General features: G+C 35.3%; 1 protein-coding gene and 1 long non-coding RNA gene across 8 annotated transcripts in view; one reads left to right on the top strand and one right to left on the bottom strand.

The window, feature by feature from the left end:
* The window catches only part of LOC103028529 (NACHT, LRR and PYD domains-containing protein 3), a 383,714-nt gene that overhangs the window by 37,628 nt on the left and 325,702 nt on the right, over window positions 1–20,384 (bottom strand). The gene's annotated exons all lie outside the window — the stretch shown is intronic.
* LOC111194196 (uncharacterized) lies at window positions 9,468–10,253 on the top strand. Its single transcript, XR_007438801.1, has 2 exons — window positions 9,468–9,577; window positions 10,163–10,253. It is a non-coding gene; the product is annotated as an uncharacterized LOC111194196 (long non-coding RNA).

The following is a 20,384-nucleotide window of genomic DNA, read 5'->3' as shown; positions in this document are numbered from 1 at the left end:
CTGGGGTTGCTTTGGTGCTGGTAAGGTGGGAGATTTGTACAGGGTAAAAGGGATTCTGATTAAGGAAGGCTATCACTCCATTTTGCAACGCCATGCCATACCCAGTGGACAGCGCCTGATCGGAGCCAATTTCGTCCTACAACAGGACAATGACCCTAAACACACCTCCAAATTGTGCAAGAACTATTTACAGCAGAAGCAGGCAGCTGGTATTCTATTGGTAATGGAGTGGCCAGCGCAGTCACCAGATCTGAACCCCATTGAGCTGTTGTGGGAGCAGCTTGACCGTATGGTACGCCAGAAGTGCCCATCCAACCAATCCAACTTGTGGGAGCTGCTTCTAGAAGCGTGGGGTGCAATTTCTCCAGCTTACCTCAACAAATTAACAGCTAGAATGCCAAAGGTGTGCAATGCTGTAATTGCTGCAAATGGAGGATTCTTTGATGAAAGCAAAGTTTGATGTAAAAACAATGTTATTTCAAATACAAATCATTATTTCTAACCTTGTCAATGTCTTGACTCTATTTTCTATTCATTTCACAACGTATGGTGGTGAATAAGTGTGACTTTTCATGGAAAACACAAAATTGTTTGAGTGACCCCTAACTTTTGAACGGTAGTGTAAATTGGAAGTTTGTTGAGCTCATACAACAAAAAGAATATGGTGAGCAATTTGCTGTGGCTCAGTGGCTCAATGTGAAATTGTAGGAAGCTGTGTCCTCCGTATGCTCCGAGAACTCTTTCAAGAGTGGTTTCCTGATGTGTCAGATTGAGAAAGTGCTCAGAGCCCTACACTCTTTCTTCAGCTGTTCACCAGCAAGAAGAGAGAACTTCAGTTCTGCAACAAAATCCTCAGTATTCCCTTTACCTTTCTGTGGCCACCGGAGGCTTAAACAAAATTGCCGGCCATTGAAAGAGCAGTTGAGGTTTGACCCTCTAATGTAAAGTATGTGGAACTGATCAAAACAAAGAAGCTTCCCAACCCAGGATCATCATCATATGACACGATTACTGTGCCCGAATGGATAACCCACCAAGCCTCAAGGAGCACATGGGGAGGTAAACAAAACAGGAGAACTGAGGACAACAAACACAGGAGAACACAAATTACTATTGATTAAACACAAGGATCTTTTATTCTCTTAAAGGATAGCTAGAGCCCAGGTCATAGGTCATAGCCTATATTTTGCTACTAAATGTTTTATATAGATAAAAAAATAATAAGAAAGCTAATAAGTATTGAAACTCCAACAAACTGATAAAGTCACACACACTAAGGAGACGAGCAAAACAGAAAAGAGAGAGCAGTTATTAATACTAACTAGTGAAATTGATAAGAAGACTGCCGAGCTGTGACACATGAGAGACATATAAAAACACAGTCAAACAACTGTATGTTTTATAGATTATCTCTGGCAGAAGTATGGTGCTGAACGGTACGGAACAAGCTGAAACTTCAAACTTACATATTTTTGCTGTTTGTAGGTAAAAAGGTTGTAAAGGCTGTTTTGTCGAGTTCTCTTAAAAGAGCACATTTATGTTTATTTGATAGTTCTTTGAAATATTTTTTCCTTATAGAAAGTCAGTAATGTTCTGTTAGGTGGACTGAATTTCTTATTTTAATTCAACTTTTTTTGTATACTGTCGCCTGGTGTGTCATTTTTTTTGCCACAGCAGTAGTATTATTTCTTCTTTTCAGAGGTATTAAAAAGGTCTTAAAAGTCATTAAATTTGAGCTTTAAAAATGTGCAGATACCCTGCCAGGGATGAACGTGATTACCGGCCTGGGAAGAGGCTCTTATAACAGGGGAGATGAACTCCGGTCAGACCGGCTGGAGGCAGCGTTAGCTCCTTTTATAAACAATTTTTCTTTTGAATTTAATAAACTTTTCTCTCTTAAAATGACTCATTTTGCTTGTTGTCTTTTTATTGTCACTATGCTTATTGTAGTATCAAACTAGTGGGTAAGGGAAAATTTCACACTTTTATTTAAAAAAAATATATAAAGCATGTTATGTTTTTGTTTTATGCCACCAAAAAATATCAAAATAGATTAACTGACTATGTATAACTGTACTATTGGGTGAAACGTAGCTTAGTTTGATGATTTAGCTTTGATGAATTATACAAACTATTTATTATATTATGGTTACATTACTCATGCATTTCTGAAAAGAATCTAAACAGAAATAAATACAACTGACCATACAGAGTATGAAGTTGAGGGAAAGTGAGTAAAAAAGGAAAAGATTATTATTTAATTTAACAAAGATTTATTTTTATATAATGGAAAGTTATCTCACCCCTGCAGTACATACCATTAGAGCCTCTGTTCCAGCAGTTATACATGTTGCTGTTTCGTTATATATAAACTAGGCTCGTGTGCCGAGTATCGCGTTACCGCCAACCAGTTTGGCATTCATAAAAGCACAGTAAGAAATGTGTATATCTATTTTTGTAAAGGTATGGTACAGTCTCCTATCAAACAACTAATAAAAGTCCCAAATGAACACGAAGCCCTGGAGCTGGTAAACAGATTTGAGGCAACTTCCCATCTACGTCAGATTATGGGAGTGATGGATGGAACACGTTCCTGTTCTGCCCCCTCAGATGACTACAAAGATTTAGTGAACAGAAAAGGTTGTTCCTCTTCTGTGCTGCAGGAAGTTGTTGATGAGAGAGGACTGTAAGTGAGTTTCAGAACATATTTTTTCACATTCCACATTTGCATTTTTATTTTATACAGTACTGTGCAAAAGTTTTATTCCATCAGCAGCTCACCTGATTTACTGTTAAACCCTAAATTACTCAATGTAATAATTGTAATTAATGAATTACATAATTTAATAAGTAAAATAAACATGAGTGTGATTAATGTCACCTTTAATACAAAGTAAAAAGGAAAATAAAGTGTGGAAAGTGCAGTAAAACAAACTGTGTATAATTAATTACACAACATTTACTGAATGTGGCATCACAGCATATTGCACTTTTTATATTTTATTCATTTCTTTTAAACACTCTTCATGCAGCTGCAAAGAAAGAAATATTAGCTAATATCAACTCAGCCTGACAGTTTAATTATAATTTAAAGACACATAACAGAAAACCTGCAATAACTAAACCAACACTAAAATATTACACTTAAAGTGCTTAAACAATGTAGATTTTTCATATTAGTTCAAATTCATTCTTTCATGCCAATCAAGTAGAAATGTTGAAAGCTAGTCAGACACACAGGAAAGTACAAAAGTACCACATCCCTAGAAACTAAGCTAAATCAGATCTTCACATTATGCAGCTGAACCAGACTCAAAAAATGGTCAGAAAAACATTTTATAGCCATTACCATGTTACAGTTCTATAAAACAAGGTAGTTAATATGTAGCTTGAACTTGATAGGCTTCATTCAGTGGTACTGTCTAGCTTGCTAAGCTACCTCAAAACCATTTCTAACCCTTTTATATGCAGAATAATTAAAGTATATTTTTCTGCTTATACTACATACTACATTTGAGCTATTTAATCTGTATTCCGGTATACGTTGATGAAATATATACTTTATTTGGCTGTGTTAATTTTGTACTAGTGATGTACTTAATAAAATATATACTTAGTATTACTTTGTAAAACATTTTTACTTTTAATAAGTGTGTCCGGGGGGCATATGATAAAACTACTTCAGTCAAATTTTGTGTTGCTCATTTTGTGTGTTAAAACTCTTTTACTTTGAAAGTTTATTTTAGTTGTGTTTATTTTATTTTAGGTAAAAGAACTTTAACAGCTGATGTTTGTAATAAGATATCTAGCTTTTCATTGTTCAGTTTATGTTCTCTCCTCAAAATGAATGTGATATCAAATCCACACTTAAATCACACTTTTAATATGGTTTTAATGTTCAGCTGTACAAAAAACATACTTAAATTGTATTAAGTAGTGGCGGAAATAACATAAGTAGTATACTCAGTATAAATTTAGTGCACATTTATATTTTAAATTATAAACACGTAGTAATGAAGTACAAATTAGTGGTTCCAAAATAACACAGCTTGAGTACAGACCTATTTTAGCATAATTCATGTACACTTTTTCACAAGGGAAGAGTTGTTCTGTTAGCAAATTATGTAGCTACTAGACTCAAGCATTTAGAAAGCCAGTCAATCCTACAGACAAAAATATAATATGTCCTACATAATCTAAACAGGATGGGATTTACTCTAAAAGGGTAGTTAGGTTAGCTTGATTAGCCAGCTTTTTTTTTTTTTTGTCAATTTTCTGCCTAAATCTTGAGGATATCTATTCAAGCATTACATAAAAAGGTGTCATATTTGATAGGAAACATTACTGAAAATATGAATTTTAATACAAATAAGAATAAAAATATTTAATTAAATCTGCAACTATAGATTAAAAAATATAGTGAATAAAATAATTTACTGAATACAAATTTTAATCACGCTCTTCTGAACTTTATTTTAAAATCAGTATTTTTGTGAATATAAATAAAAACATTTAATGTCCCCCAAAACTTTTTATAGACATTTTATGTCTATTTTCAAGCCTTTTTTAAACAAATGATTAAGTGGAGTAGAGAGTGAACAAGCAGCCTCTCCAAGTGTCCTGATGAACCGAGTCGCTGCGCTTTCCTCCGAGCGTTAGCGCTGTGATGCTACTCGGCAATGCTGCTTCAGGAGGAGGCGTGTGCTCGTCTTCTTCACCCTCCTGGTGTTGGAGCATCACTAGTGATAGGGGGAGGAGTCTTAATGAGTGGGTTGGGTAATTGGATGTGTAAATTGGAGAGAAAATGAAAAAAAAAAACCCAAAAAACTTAATTTAAACTTGATTTAAATCCTTTAAAGAGAACAGCGTCTAATTTTATACATATTAGAGTTTGAGATGCTGCAACATCATTATGCTATGTAAGTAATTATCTTAGAGTATTACATCAAATAGAGAAATGCAATACACAATACTTAATTAAAACTAAAATAACATCATAATGTCGTGCTCTCCGGCAAATATTTTAAATTTTAAAAGAGTGTAAGAGACTAAGAGACGGATTAAAAACGGATTAAAGTACGAAAGAAATTCACTCACTGCCCCCTTAATTCAACACAAAATTTTCTACGGACCCCCGGCCCTGAAAAAAAACATTTCCCACCCCTTTCCTCGGCCGGGACGAGCTCAAGAAAATGGTCTGTAAAAGGCGTCTGTTTTTTTTTTAAACTCACACTGTTCTTATTTCTCATTAAACATCTACTAGAGACAGATTATATCTGTACAGTATCATTTATTCCACTTCAGTCCTGAATATATGGAGTGCATTATATCTCCTTATGTCGTGCTGCGTGCTCGGACTGCACTGCGTGCTCTGACCAATGAGGCGTTTTCACCCCGGAATTTCTGCTGCCCCACACCACGGCTTCTCCGCTGCATACGCAGACCAGGAGCGCCGCTACTGCACAAGCCGGCCCAGTGAATTTCTATTTGCCTAAAAACAACAAAAAAAAGTATGTTCAGAAAGTATTTTATATTGTTAAATACTGTTAATTACATTAGAGTAGAGGAAAGTCATTGTAAATGATGTTACTGTTCTTGGTCTATTTGGGTTTAATGGTTGTGCAGTGCATAGCCCTATTACTGATTTTGTGTTTTTGCACTTGGGCTATAAGCTCAATATAAAATAGTTTGTTTGTTTAGAAATTATTTTATATTTTTAAACCATGTTAAATTATATTAGATTAGAGGACATTCATTCAGACATCATTCTTGTAGGCTAGGCTTTTTGTAACTGATTTAGTCCCTACTGTTGCCACATTACCCATTACATTTTATTATATAAATCAGTTTTGAAGTGCCTGCAAGTTTTTTTTTTTATCATGTATAACATTACTTTTAATGTCAGACAAAAGCAGCTTCATCATGGCAATACATGGCAGACACTATTTAAGATAAGTTTGCTATCAGGAATAATCTTGTTTTTTTTACACCGTCAAGAAATAATACTTACTGCATTTAGATAGTTCCTCGAGCTTGATGTGCCGCCATGATATGCTAGTTAAATATCACATATTTGGCACACTGCCTTTGTCTTGTCTACACTCAATTTGAAATGCTTTCAAACAGCTGAGCTTCTCTGCATTTTGCCTCTCTTATACCCCCATTAACCTGAACGGAAATGTGATGTTAGAGCGAGGTGGAGCTCTGGAAAGAGGAAAAAACGAATATCTCAATACCAAAATTAAAAACCGAATACCTACTCAACGAGCGAATATCCCAATACCCGAATATTCAGGTCCAGCCCTACTTTAAACTACCCCAACAAATAGCACTTACTAATTACTATGGAAAGGTCAGTGCCGCTGTTAGAGCACCAACTGTGACATTAGTTCCAGTAGACACTTTTTTAAAATCTAAATTTCATTTAGCAAAACACACAAAAAAATCATCAGACTCCTCTTCACCTTTCTTCATTTATTTAGCTTTATTAATATGAACCAATTTTACAATAAAATAAAATAATAATTAACAATAATAACAGTAGGGAATAAAGATAACAGTAATTAAAATAAAGGTTCTGGAAAAAATTTACAAAATCATCTATATAAAATATTTACATGCTTATATACCAATTCTCCCTCCCACACACACACACACAGTGATACACATACACACATCGAATCTCTGTTACACACAGGGTTATTCTATCTTACACAGATGCACTGAGGAGCCAGAAACATAAACCCCAATCCCTGCATAGAGGGGCTGAGTGAAGGTGGTGTAGAATGTGTGTAAGTGTGTGAGAGTGTGTGAGGGTGAGTGTGAGGGTGAGTTTGAGGGTGTGTGTGTGTCAGAGGAGACTCTGTAGAAGGACAGAGTGCCGGAGGGACGGTCCACATACACTCCTACTCTCCTACAGCCGGAGGGAGGAGTGGAGAGTTTAGTTCTGTTATTATTGTGAAGAACAGAGTAACTGTTATCAGAGCAGAACAGACTCCAGGAGTTTATATTCCATCCAAACCTACAGTCTGATCCGTCTCCTTTCCTGCTGATGGTTTTATAACTCAGAGCTACAGCAGCTCCTCCTCCTCCGCTCCACTCAGCCTCCCAGTAACTGCGTCCAGTAACACCAGTAACACTCTCTCTACTCAGAACCTGCTCCCACCAATCAAATCTCTCTGGATGATCAGGATACGACTGCTGCTCCTCTCTCCACTCCACCCTCCTGTTCTCCTCACTCAGAGAGAGATTACACTGCGCTGTGTTCAGATCCAGAGTGAAATCACAGCCGTCTGAACACAAGAACACACACAGAGTGTATTTAGTGTGTGTAGTGTTATATTTAGTGTGTGTGTGTAGTGATATATTTAGTGTGTAGTGTTGTTATATTTAGTGTTATATTTAGTGTGTGTAGTGATATATTTAGTGTGTGTGTAGTGTTATATTTAGTGTGTGTAGTGTTATATTTAGTGTGTGTAGTGATATATTTAGTGTGTGTGTAGTGTTATATTTAGTGTGTGTGTGTAGTGTTATATTCAGTGTGTAGTGTTATATTTAGTGTGTGTAGTGATATATTTAGTGTGTAGTGTTGTTATAATTAGTGTTATATTTAGTGTGTAGTGTTGTTATATTTAGTGTTATATTTAGTGTGTAGTGTTATATTTAGTGTGTGTAGTGTTATATTTAGTGTGTAGTGTTGTTATATTTAGTGTTATATTTAGTGTGTGTTATATTTAGTGTTATATTTAGTGTGTGTTGTTATATTTAGTGTTATATTTAGTGTTATATTTAGTGTGTAGTGTTATATTTAGTGATATATTTAGTTTGTAGTGTTATATTTAGTGATATATTTAGTGTAGTGTTATATTTAGTGTTATATTTAGTGTGTGTAGTGTTATATTTAGTGTGTAGTGTTGTTATATTTAGTGTTATATTTAGTGTGTGTAGTGTTATATTTAGTGTGTAGTGTTGTTATATTTAGTGTTATATTTAGTGTGTAGTGTTTCATTTAGTGTGTGTAGTGTTATATTTAGTGTTATATTTAGTGTGTGTAGTGTTATATTTAGTGTGTAGTGTTGTTATATTTAGTGTTATATTTAGTGTGTAGTGTTTCATTTAGTGTGTGTAGTGTTATATTTAGTGTTATATTTAGTGTGTAGTGTTGTTATATTTAGTGTTATATTTAGTGTGTAGTGTTATATTTAGTGTGTGTGTGTAGTGATATATTTAGTGTGTAGTGTTGTTATATTTAGTGTTATATTTAGTGTGTGTAGTGTTATATTTAGTGTGTAGTGTTGTTATATTTAGTGTTATATTTAGTGTGTGTATTGATATATGTAGTGTGTAGTGTTGTTACATTTAGTGTGTGTAGTGTTGTTACATTTAGTGTGTGTAGTGTTATATTTAGTGTGTAGTGTTATATTTAGTGTTATATTTAGTGTGTGTTGTTATATTTAGTGTTATATTTAGTGTTATATTTAGTGTGTAGTGTTATATTTAGTGATATATTTAGTGTGTAGTGTTATATTTAGTGATATATTTAGTGTAGTGTTATATTTAGTGTTATATTTAGTGTGTGTAGTGTTATATTTAGTGTGTAGTGTTGTTATATTTAGTGTTATATTTAGTGTGTGTAGTGTTATATTTAGTGTGTAGTGTTGTTATATTTAGTGTTATATTTAGTGTGTAGTGTTTCATTTAGTGTGTGTAGTGTTATATTTAGTGTTATATTTAGTGTGTGTAGTGTTATATTTAGTGTGTAGTGTTGTTATATTTAGTGTTATATTTAGTGTGTAGTGTTTCATTTAGTGTGTGTAGTGTTATATTTAGTGTTATATTTAGTGTGTGTAGTGTTATATTTAGTGTGTAGTGTTGTTATATTTAGTGTTATATTTAGTGTGTGTTATATTTAGTGTTATATTTAGTGTGTAGTGTTATATTTAGTGTGTGTAGTGATATATTTAGTGATATATTTAGTGTGTAGTGTTATATTTAGTGTTATATTTAGTGTGTAGTGTTGTGATGCCACTACATAAGGGGACCTGTGGTGAGACCTACCTTAGGATAATACTATAATATATTTCAAATAGTGTTATTTAGGTTACTCCACAGAGAGGATAATTCCTAGTTTCCTATGACTTCTCACAAGGAAGAGAAGGTATGGTGTTGGGCCTCTACCTATTGTCTGTTTTAAGCTGTTTTCAGTTTTTTTTTTTTTTTTAAAGGGTGACTCTTATTTTGAATATAAGCCTACAGGAAACAGGAAGTAGAGGTGGCCATTTTGTTTTTTGAGAGTCAAGGGCTGCGTCCGAAATCGCGTACTTCCATACTAAACAGTATGCAAAAGCAGTATGCGAGATCAGGTAGTGTGTCCGAATGCGCAGTAGGCGAGTTTGAGTACGCGAAAAGTTCCCGGATGACGTACTGCACCGGGAGACATTTTTAAGTATACAAGCCCAGCACACTCCACCCGCTAATATTTCCCACAATCCACCGGGAGCCGCGCTGAGCTGAGTGACCCGTCAGTGAGCGGCGGAGCGGCGGAGGAGAGGAGTGGAGAGAGAGAGAAGTTTATGAGGTGAGGAGATTCAGATATATAAACTGTTTTGGTTGTTTGTGATATCAGGCTGTAAATGAGAGATTTATGAGGGTTAGTTTGAGTTAAAGTAGCGAGTTATAGGGGTGTGGGTTTATTATTAATGCTGTTGCAGACAGAATATCTTTATTTTCGTATCTGAACTGCTTTACTGAGCAGCGTTAGCCCTGTGCTTCTGAGATCAGTTAGCTTAGCTAGAGTTATTAAACTTATCACAACTCTTTATTAATCTTCTGTTCTACAACACCAGCGTTTACTAACTCACTACAGCCCTGTATGCTGCTGCAGTGCTGAGGAGCTGGGGCAGGTTTAATTTAATACCGATCAGTCTGTATAAACTCATCTGAGAAAAAAAGGCTGCTGATATCAGAGAGGCTTTTCAACAGACAGACAGACTGGTTGCCAAAAATCACATTAATAAATTATAACCCAAATCTGACCATTTTATTTAGTTTTATTAAATAGCTAGCTAACCAGCCAGGATGGTAAGACTTTTATGTTGTTCAGAATTTATATTATATTTGTTTAATGACCAAGCTAAACTGTTTTAATCTGTGTGTGTTTCAGATTCAACTATCCTTCCTACTCGAGAGGATGAAGATGAAGAGAGGGAGAAAAATGAACAATGAATAAAAAAAATAAATAAAGCTACTTAAAAGACTTGTCATTCTTGTATTTTGTGGGAAATGTATTTGTGTAAATATGCAAGTGAGGGAAAAATTATATTAAATAAAATAACTAAAATATTTTTTTAATTTACATTTTATTGCCAAATATGATCCCCAGTTTTCCCGAAACTGACTGGTTCTAGCATATTTTATTTACATCAGTAATGCATATATGTTGCCTTTATGCTTAATGGTTGGGTTGGGTTGGGTAGTCGAGCTTAACGCCACATCAGCTCGTCGGCTATTTCGTGGCAGGATAGGTACTGTTTATTCACAAGGTTCAACGATCTAAGCCATCGCAAGGCAGACAGACACAGACAGACACACAGACACATTCACTCACACACTCACACCTAAGGGGCAATTTTCAATCAAGTTCCAATTAGCCTGAACGTGCCGTCTTTGGACTGTGGGAGGAAACCGGAGAACCCGGAGGAAACCCACGCAGACACAGGGAGAACGTGCAAACTCCACACAGAAAGACCCGGGTCGCCCCAGCCGGGATTCGAACCCAGGCCGTCTTGCTGTGAGGCGGAAGTGCTACCCACCGCGCCACCGTGCCGCCCCCTTTATGCTTAATGCAGTCAGTAAAAGATAATGTATAACAATAAGGATCATGTGTTTAAATATTTATGCTAGAAAAGGAAATTCTGAGGTGAAAATGGAAAGGCAGGAATTAATTAACATTTTGGTATTTATCTTTGAAACTTTTTGATAATTGTTTTGTTGCATAAGCAAGTATTATTAATATACTTCATGAATATTAAACAGTCTGTTCATATTTATTATTAAATATTTCATATTTGAGGAAATATTAATTTTAAGTTTTATTTAGTCAGTGTTTATTAAATAGGACAGTTTGGGGGTTTATTTATTAATAAGAGCTGATTAATGAGGGGATTTTAATGAAATTAATTAGGGTAAAGCTCTGTAAAGTGTGCCGCTGGTTAGGAGGGGTGAGAGGTGAAAGGGCGTCAGAGGTAAGATGGTGGATGTAGTGCGTCCGAGGCTGCGTGCGTACTGCGGTCTGGCGTACTGAAAAAGCGTACTGCTTTGCTCGGCGAGCAGTGTGTACTCACCCCAATCCAGTACGTACTGCTTAAGTACGCGATTTTGGACGCAGCCAAGGTCAGGGAGAAGGCAGGTCAGAGAGGGCAATGCTGCTTTAAGCCCTAGCAATTTTTTGGCTCCTTTTGGTTTTATATTTTACCTCTTTGTCCTTGGCAATGTAATTGTTCTCTAACCGGTGGAGATACATCAAGGAGCTGGGTGAGATTATTCCTTTTTTTTTTTTTGCCTCGCTTGTTTGGTTTTGTTTGATACTTGTTGGGCCCTGGATACAATTTTGGGTGTTTTGTTGGTTTCTTGTTTTTGCTTAATTTTTGAACATTATATTTTTGCTTGGATTATTATTTAATTTTTGGACATTATTTTTGCTTGGATTACCATTGAACCTTTTTTTTTGGACATTATTTTTGCTTGGATTACCATTGAAACTTTTTTTTTTGGACATTATTTTTGCTTGGATTACCATTGAACCTTTTTTTTTGACATTGTGTTTGCTTGGATTATCATTTAAATTTTTGGACATTATTTTTGCTTGAATTATCATTTAAAGGTTTGACATTATTTTTTCTTGGATTATGATTGTCGATTTGTTTGTGCCTTTTTCGGGTATCCTCTTCATACCTTGATTACTATTCCTATTTTAAGGTTCATGATCTTTTGTAATTAGTGACGTTTATCTAATGTTTATTTTTTGGTTTTGCTTTGTTGTGGCTGATGTTAGGAAACTAGTAAACTTTCTACTCGTGTAAGCTCTGATGTATTCTAGTATTTGCTGGTTCAAGTTTTTCCTCCCACTAAATTAGGTTCTGCATTTTATTAGTAACTCCTGAGTTTGGTTAGAGTATTACAGTGTTGTTATATTTAGTGTTATATTTAGTGTGTAGTGTTGTTATATTTAGTGTTATATTTAGTGATATATTTAGTGTGTAGTTGTTATATTTAGTGATATATTTAGTGTGTATTAGGGATGCGACGGTTCTCTGTATTTTATTGAATCGTTTGGTTTGATACACCCGGATGGATGGTGGTATTTGGGTGCGCACTAACAGAGTGAACAAACGCTTTCCCGCTGTACATGCCCCGCCCATGGCCAGGGAGAGGGGCTGCTGAGCGCGTGCTGGGGGACTGCGCCGTCACACTGTGAAGATTCACCAGCAGCTCATATAAGAGAAGAGTAATGTTATTTACGTAAAAAATTAAAAATAGGACATTTTAAAAAGATCATAAAAAGTAAAGAATTTATATTTTATGAAGAAAAAATAACAGTAGTGAAAATAAAGTAAAAATATAGCCGCAAGCGGCAATCATCGGGTTCAAGCACCAACTTGCACAATGGTGCCTACTGGAGCATTGAATGGTGATGTGTAAGAAGGTCTAATATGATTGGAGATGCCCTGTCACATTTAGAAATGATCAAGTTTTTCACCTGTTATTAATGTTGAGCAGAGGCCTTTCAACCTGATCAGTGCTTAAATTCACATGTAAATCTAGTGAACTTTGTAGGATATTCATTAAGTGAGTTAGAACTAGTCAAAAGGTGTCTACATGTTATTGGTATTGATCAGGTGGCTTCAACCAGAATGTTCACAAAGTGGTATTCAGATTGACCTTTGAACCTTTGCAGAACAAGCTGAAATGTTTGACCAAACAAGTTTAAATTAACACAAAGGAGTGAATGTTCTGATATGACATGTAATCACGAAGTTATTATAAATCTAGTTCTGAATTAAATGGCGCTTCATCAAGCACCAACTAGCACAATGGTGCCTACTAGAGCATAGGATGGCGATGAGTAAGAAGGTCTAACACAATTGGAGACATTCTGTCACATTTAGAAATGATCAAAAGTCTATCACCTGTTATTAATGTTGAGAAGAGGCACAAAGGAGTGAATGTTCTGATATGACATGTAATGTCAAGTTATTCTTAATCTAGTTCTGTATTAAATGGCGCTTCATCAGAGTGATATTGTACAGAGGTCTTTAACATTGTGAGATTACAGCAAATACTGCAGAGTTACAGCAATTTAGGTTAGAAATTCTAAGGACGCACAGATTGCTTGATGCCTGGAGAGTATTGTATGTGAAATTTTCACAAATGTTTTCAATGAACATTTACCTAGAGACTCTACAGTGTGCAGCAAGACTGAAATGGAGGTGATAGGCCAAATATCCAGAGAGTAGTTTCAATATAGCTATTTTCAAACAATTAGCAATTATGAATGAACAAAGCACTTTTTAAACATAGTTGTATTGAGAAATTTGTCAGAGCCACTGTACTAAATATGGCAAAAACAATTAGATGTCAAAATAGTACAGCATGATTGACATATACTCGTTTTTTTGGAACAGCGCCCCCCAGTGGGCGGATTGTTTCAGCACTTTGCAGGTCACTACAGTGTCTCCACCTGAACATAACTGCCAAATATCATCCAGATTGGGCAACATTCAGCCTGCCAAAATGTCTGCTGAATGCTGATTGGCTGATGGTGTTCAGCCATGTTGATTGATTAAGTTGCCCTTTGAACATCCTTTAGAGGCTGTATGATAGATTCTGCATGCAAAGTTTCAACTTGCTAGGTTGCACGGTTGCTGAGAAACAGTGCTCCAAATGTACCTCTTGAAGTGAATGGGGCATATATCCGGAAGGACTAATTTGCATATGGCGGCCATATTGTTTACATATTTCAACTTTTTCTTAATGAATATTGAAGCGCATGCTCTCACGAGTGTTTTGATACCAAACATGCCAGGATTGGTCAAAATTCCTAGGACTAGTTTGCAAAAGTAGGTTTTGCATATTATGCAAATTAGCAAAAAATCTATATAGACGGAAGTGCATGGTCCAATTTGGAAAGTTGTTGGTATTGACCCAAGGAATCCATCAAAAAAAGAATTTTGAATGTAGGTCTTATGGTTTTTGAGTTATTGAGAAAATTGTGAAAAATGAATTTCCTTGTTTATAGCGCCACCACTTGACCAATCGGTGCCATTTTTGTTGTCCACCGAGATGCACTGATCCTACATCTACCTACCAAGTTTCATTTCTCTATGACTTACGGTTTAGGCTGCACAACTGTTTTTACAGGAGAAAAAGAATAAGAACTATAATAAATATAGCCGCAAGCGGCGATTTACGGGGTTCGAGCGTTACAGGCAAAGAGACCCCTGGAGGCCAGTTAGGCTTAAAACATGTTGCCGGTTGACTGGCATCGCCAAACTGGATGAGGATGACCAGCATGACCGTGAAGACCAAGCTAGATTACCAGCATGACTAATCTGGATGACAAACTTGTTGACCATATTGAACAAGCTGGAAGACCACCATTACTATGAGGACAAAGCTGAATGACCAGCAGGACCATAATGACCAATGTGAATGGCCAGCATGACCAAGCTGGATGGCCAGCATAACCAAGCTGGGTGACCAGCGTGACCATAAAGACCATAATGGCAATGCTAGATGAGTGGTGTGAGTAAACTAGTTGAAAAGCATTGATAAATTGAGCTGTAGTGTTCATCAGGTTTTATGTGGTGTCTTACTGCACTCTAGTGGGCGTTTGGTGAAACAAATTCAGTTCTTAAATTGAAAAAACACAAGGCATAAAAAGGGCATATAAATAACCCGTATATAGTATATAAGTTTTGACCTGATTAACATTCCGCCTGTTAAAAGCTTGCTGGAATGTGATTGGCTAATAGTGACCACAAAAGTGTCCATATCAAATTTTCATTTGGTGTACCATTAGTGCATGGGCCATAGATGATAATTGGCTAGGATGACCTTGATAGCTTGTATGGTTCTAGAGAAACAGCTATCGAGCATTGGCCCCGCCCCGTAGGGGTGTATGTCTACTTAAACTGACAGGGTATCTGAGAATCATGTAATGATCAAAGGACTGAAGTGGTATTAGTGTCAGGTTAAGCATTCAAAAGTTATAAGTGTTAAAGACATTTTACTGCACCATGGTAGAACTCATTTGCATATGGCGGCCATATTGTTTATAAATGTAAATATTTTTTTAATAATTATTGAGGAGTAAGCTCTGCTGAACTGTTTGACACCAAACATGTCATGATTGGTCAAGGATCCAAGGACAAGATCTCAAAAGTAGGTTTTGCATATTATGCAAATTTAAAAAAAAATTAAGTGGGTGGAGCATAAACAAGAATGACCCAGGTGGCTGACCATCATGAACAAGAAGGATAAATATGTTCAATTAAGCAAGACAAGCAAGATTGAATAAGTTCAGCAGAGCTTTAATTTAGAATAATTCACCTGTAGCTGTTTCACCAAATGACCACCAGAGCGCAGCAAGAGACCACATATAACCTGCTGGAAATCTATCACTCTATCAGAAAGACAGAACATTCCCTATCAGTGTGTTTCTATTTATTAAAAAGAGAAGAAAAGTCCGATTGGGCTCCAAATTGGTACTCATGATCAAGTGGTCTGTATATACATGTATGTAAATTTGTGTGTTGATAGGGTCAAAGGTTCCTGACTTCTGACCATTTAGGTTTGAAAAAAGTGATAATACAGGCTTATGGCCTACAAAATGGCTGTTGCTCTTTGGCCATATTAGAGGCAAAAAATATCTGATTTGGCTCAAAATTTGCAGGTGAAAGGTTCCTGTCTTCTGTCCATTTAGGTTGGAAAATAGCGATAAATAGAATAAATTGAAATAGTTATTTTTTCACTGTAGAGCCTACTGAAGACTTATTTGGCTCATACTTGGCACATGTACTTCAAATGTCATTGTTAATTAGTAGCTTCAACAGTTTTGGCATGTTTTAAACTTTGACAGAGTTTTGGCCAAATAACTCTGAAAAGGCTTTCACGTACATGTTTGATCAAGGTTTATGGGCCTCAAATAGTTAAAATGTCAAGATTTTTTTGATAATTATTTACCTACAGGCTCTCAAGATTGCATCAAGACCAAATTTGTTTTGATTGATTAAGGACTTAAAGACAAGTTCGAAAAGAGCAATTTTTACTCTTTTGGCCACTGATGAAAATCTTTGCATTTTTGGTAAATACATGTAATTACAAAGTTGTAAAGGCTACAGCAAAGTATACAACTAAAAAAGAATAACAAGCCTAGGCCACTTGTACCTTTAGATATAACTGATTTTCTGCTATAGCGCCCCCTTGAGGCCAATCAACGCCATATTTTAATGAATGATAGAAGGCCCTGAGATACATGTAGGGTATAAGTATCGTCCTGATTGGTCATTGTTTAGCCTGTCAAAAGCTTGCTGGAATCTGATTGGCTAATAACGATTGCAAAAATTTGCATATCAAATTTTCCTTCTGTAAAACATTAGGACATAGGCCATAGATGATACATGCCAAAGGAGAGCTTCATAGCTTGTACGGTTCCTGAGAAACAGATTTTTAGCTTTGGCTCCGCCCCCTGCTCGAACCCCTAATAATAATAAGAAAAATCTTAGCAAAAACAATAGGGTTCTACGCACCTTCGGTGCTTGAACCCTAATGATAAGAATAATAAGATATTATAAAATTAATATTAATCAACTAAGAACATGGGAATCTTGTGGGGAAAATAATATAATATATATATATATATATATATATATATATATATATATATATATATATATATATATATATAAACTATTTTGATAAAATAATAAAAATAAACAAAATAAATAAGTAATATAAAATATAAACTCATTAAAAAAACTAATTGAAAACAACCACAGGCTTTCTGAATAAAAAGCCTGATAGTAATAAAAGTTTCAGTTTCAAAACATGGAAATAGATCACCAAAACCTCAAGCTATTATTTATATTTGACAATATTTAATTAACTTTTCTGCACTCATCTTATTTTAGTTAACTGGACTGAGTTTTATATTATTTTAAGCGTTGCTCTGAATTCAGCTTCGAAAGAGAGAGAAAGAAAGAAAGAAAGAAAGAAAGAGAGAGAGAGAGAAAGAAAGAGAGAGAGAGAGAAAGAGAGAGGGGAGAAGTGCATTTTGCCTGATGTCTCTCTTGGTTATATGACAGTGGTGTTTTTATATTGAGTTTTATATCATGGTTTTGCAGTTTAAACTACACTTGATCTGTCGTTATTTATTAAAATGATTTTTCTTTATGAAAACAGAGGTAATCCCACGCCGTGGGGATGCTGCCAAACTTCGCTACGTGTGCCTGCAGCTTTTTAGAGTGCCGGACGAGATTTTAATTAATGAATTAATAAATTTTATATTTAAATAAATTTGCCCTGGTGATAAGAAACGAACGCTAACATATAGCTTTATATTTCTGTGTATTTCAAATGTTTGTGAATTAAAATAAATTCCTGTTCAGTCAAAGTGCTTTCCTCTTTTAATTTTTTGTTTCTAAAACTCCAGCATTTGAGTGAGAATAAACATCTGTTAAAATTCTCAAACAGCAGAATGCCTATAACCATTGGCGTAGGAACCGGGGGGGATGGGTGGGACATGTCCCACCCAATATTAGAAACAGGTGGATTTGTCCCCCCAAAAATGATATTGTTTCGCTCAGCTCAGCTGTGCTATTAATGAGGAGACAGACCAGACCAATCACAGAGCCGGTTCAGGAATTAAGTTCCGCCTCTCAGGAGAAACAGCCAATCAGCTTGCTGTTTTTGCGGCGCGTGGAGGCGTCAGTGTGTTGGTTGGGGGAAGCCCCTCCCTCGCTGTGAGATTTAGCAGCGGGATCGGCTGCAGCTGATTTTAAGATATGGATATACAGTGATTTTATTTTCTAAAAGAAAGGTAACGGTATCTAATCATGTAAACTGTGATGATATGTTTCTGATAGCTGGTTAAAAATACACGTCTCTGAATCAGCACACAGTTTAACCCCACTGTGATTAATAAACTGCAGCTGTGTTAGTGAGTTAACTTAACTTTTGAATAACCTTGATTGGGAGTCAAGATTAAAGAAAAAAAAACTATATACGTAATGTTCAACTTTCCCTGTACCTGATCAGCTAATCACTATTACATTTTCAAACTGTTTATTAATTTAGGATTGCAGTTAGCTAGAAGCTAGAAACACTGATCTAACCTGACTTCTGTTCATATGTAGTTCACAGTAAGACCACATGTCCTGACGTTTATATTAACTTCTGACAAAAATCTCTAGGAAACGTAGTTACATTCTCTCAGTAGAAAGAAGTGTTCTCAGTAAAAACAAATTAAAAGCGCAGGAACCAAAGAAAATGTAAATATACAACAGAATTGACATACAATACATATTAATAATAACCAATACTGTTATATTATTTTAAATATTAGGTGATAGCTGATCAGTTTTTGTACTATGTATATAATTCAGACATTGCATGCATAATTTTTTTCTAACAACAGTAAATATAATGTGGAGTAACATGTTTAGGTTGTAAAATCACCTTTTATTGGAACTAATTATAAACAAAATACAAAAAAAAGATTATTTGTGATAAAAAACAATTCCACAAATGTTGTTCTAGGAAACTATAGGGTGGGCTTTGGTTCATATTCGCAAATGTGTCCCCCCCCCATATCAACCCCGCTCCTATGCCCTTACCTATAACTGCTATATTAAGTTACAGTTATTAAGTCTGTGTACTGAACATAAATTTAAATCCTTATAAATGTCAGATATAAATATAACTAATAATAACTTATAGTTACTGTGCAGATTTTAAGTATATTATATTTTATAGTTGATAGTTTTTTATATATTACTTCTATCGGCGTGTTTCTCCACAACCATGCAAAAACCAATCAGACTGTTTTCTGAATTTTCCAGGAGCAAATCAGCTCTGAAGGCAAATCAGCTGAAGATTTGAGGACTAATTAAACAAAACTTTCTCAGCTGCGTGATCAGGGCCAGTGAACGCTAAACGGAGAAAAGGATATTTGAAGAGGCGCCGTCATCTTAATGGTAAGAATAAGTGCTCCTTTTTTATAATAGATATTGTGATTTGAATTCATCTGTGACTTTATTAATTGGCTCTGAAAGTGTGAGTAGGAGCACCTTGTTGATTTGAAATAGAAAGGGCTAAAAACGTGCTGCATGTTGGAGCTAGATAATATTAATATATATCGAAACCAAACCGATACAGTGGCCCAAGAACCCTGATACGAACCGAACCGTGGCCACACTGTACCGTTGCATCCCTAGTGTGTAGTGTTATATTTAGAGTGTGTGAAGTGTTTTATTTAGTGTGTGTAGTGTTTTATTTAGTGTGTGTAGTGTTTTATTTAGTGTGTGTAGTGTTATATTTAGTGTCATGTTATATTTAGTGTGTGGGTGTTGTTATATTTAGTGTGTGTGTAGTGTTATATTTAGTGTGTGTAGTGTTATATTTAGTGTGTGTGTAGTGTTATATTTAGTGTGTGGGTGTTGTTATATTTAGTGTGTGTGTAGTGTTATATTTAGTGTGTGTAGTGTTATATTTATTGTGTGTAGTGTTATATTTAGGGTGTGTAGTGTTATATTTAGTGTGTGTGTAGTGTTATATTTAGTGTGTGTGTAGTGTTATATTTAGTGTGTGTAGTGTTATATTTAGTGTGTGGGTGTTGTTATATTTAGTGTGTGTGTAGTGTTATATTTAGTGTGTGTAGTGTTATATTTAGTGTGTGTGTAATGTTATATTTAGTGTGTGTGTAGTGTTATATTTAGTGTGTGTGTAGTGTTATATTTAGTGTGTGTGTGTAGTGTTATATTTAGTGTGTGCAGTGTTATATTTAGTGTGTGTATTTAGTGTGTGTGTGTAGTGTTATATTTAGTGTGTAGTGTTATATTTAGAGTGTGTGTAGTGTTATATTTAGTGTATGTGTGTGCAGTGTTTTATTTAGTGTGTGTGTGTAGTGTAATGTTTAGTGTGTGTAGTGTAATATTTAGTGTGTAGTGTTATATTTAGAGTGTGTGTAGTGTTATATTTAGCGTGTGTAGTGTTATATTTAGAGTGTGTGTAGTGTTATATTTAGCGTGTGTAGTGTTATATTTAGCGTGTGTGTAGTGTTATATTTAGTGTGTGTGGTGTTAATTTAGAGTGTGCGTGTGTGTGTA

Source organism: Astyanax mexicanus, chromosome 4 (assembly GCF_023375975.1).
Source record: "Astyanax mexicanus isolate ESR-SI-001 chromosome 4, AstMex3_surface, whole genome shotgun sequence".
In the NCBI taxonomy this organism is placed as follows: Eukaryota; Metazoa; Chordata; class Actinopteri; order Characiformes; family Acestrorhamphidae; genus Astyanax; species Astyanax mexicanus.
This window is presented reverse-complemented; position numbering and strand designations above follow the sequence as displayed.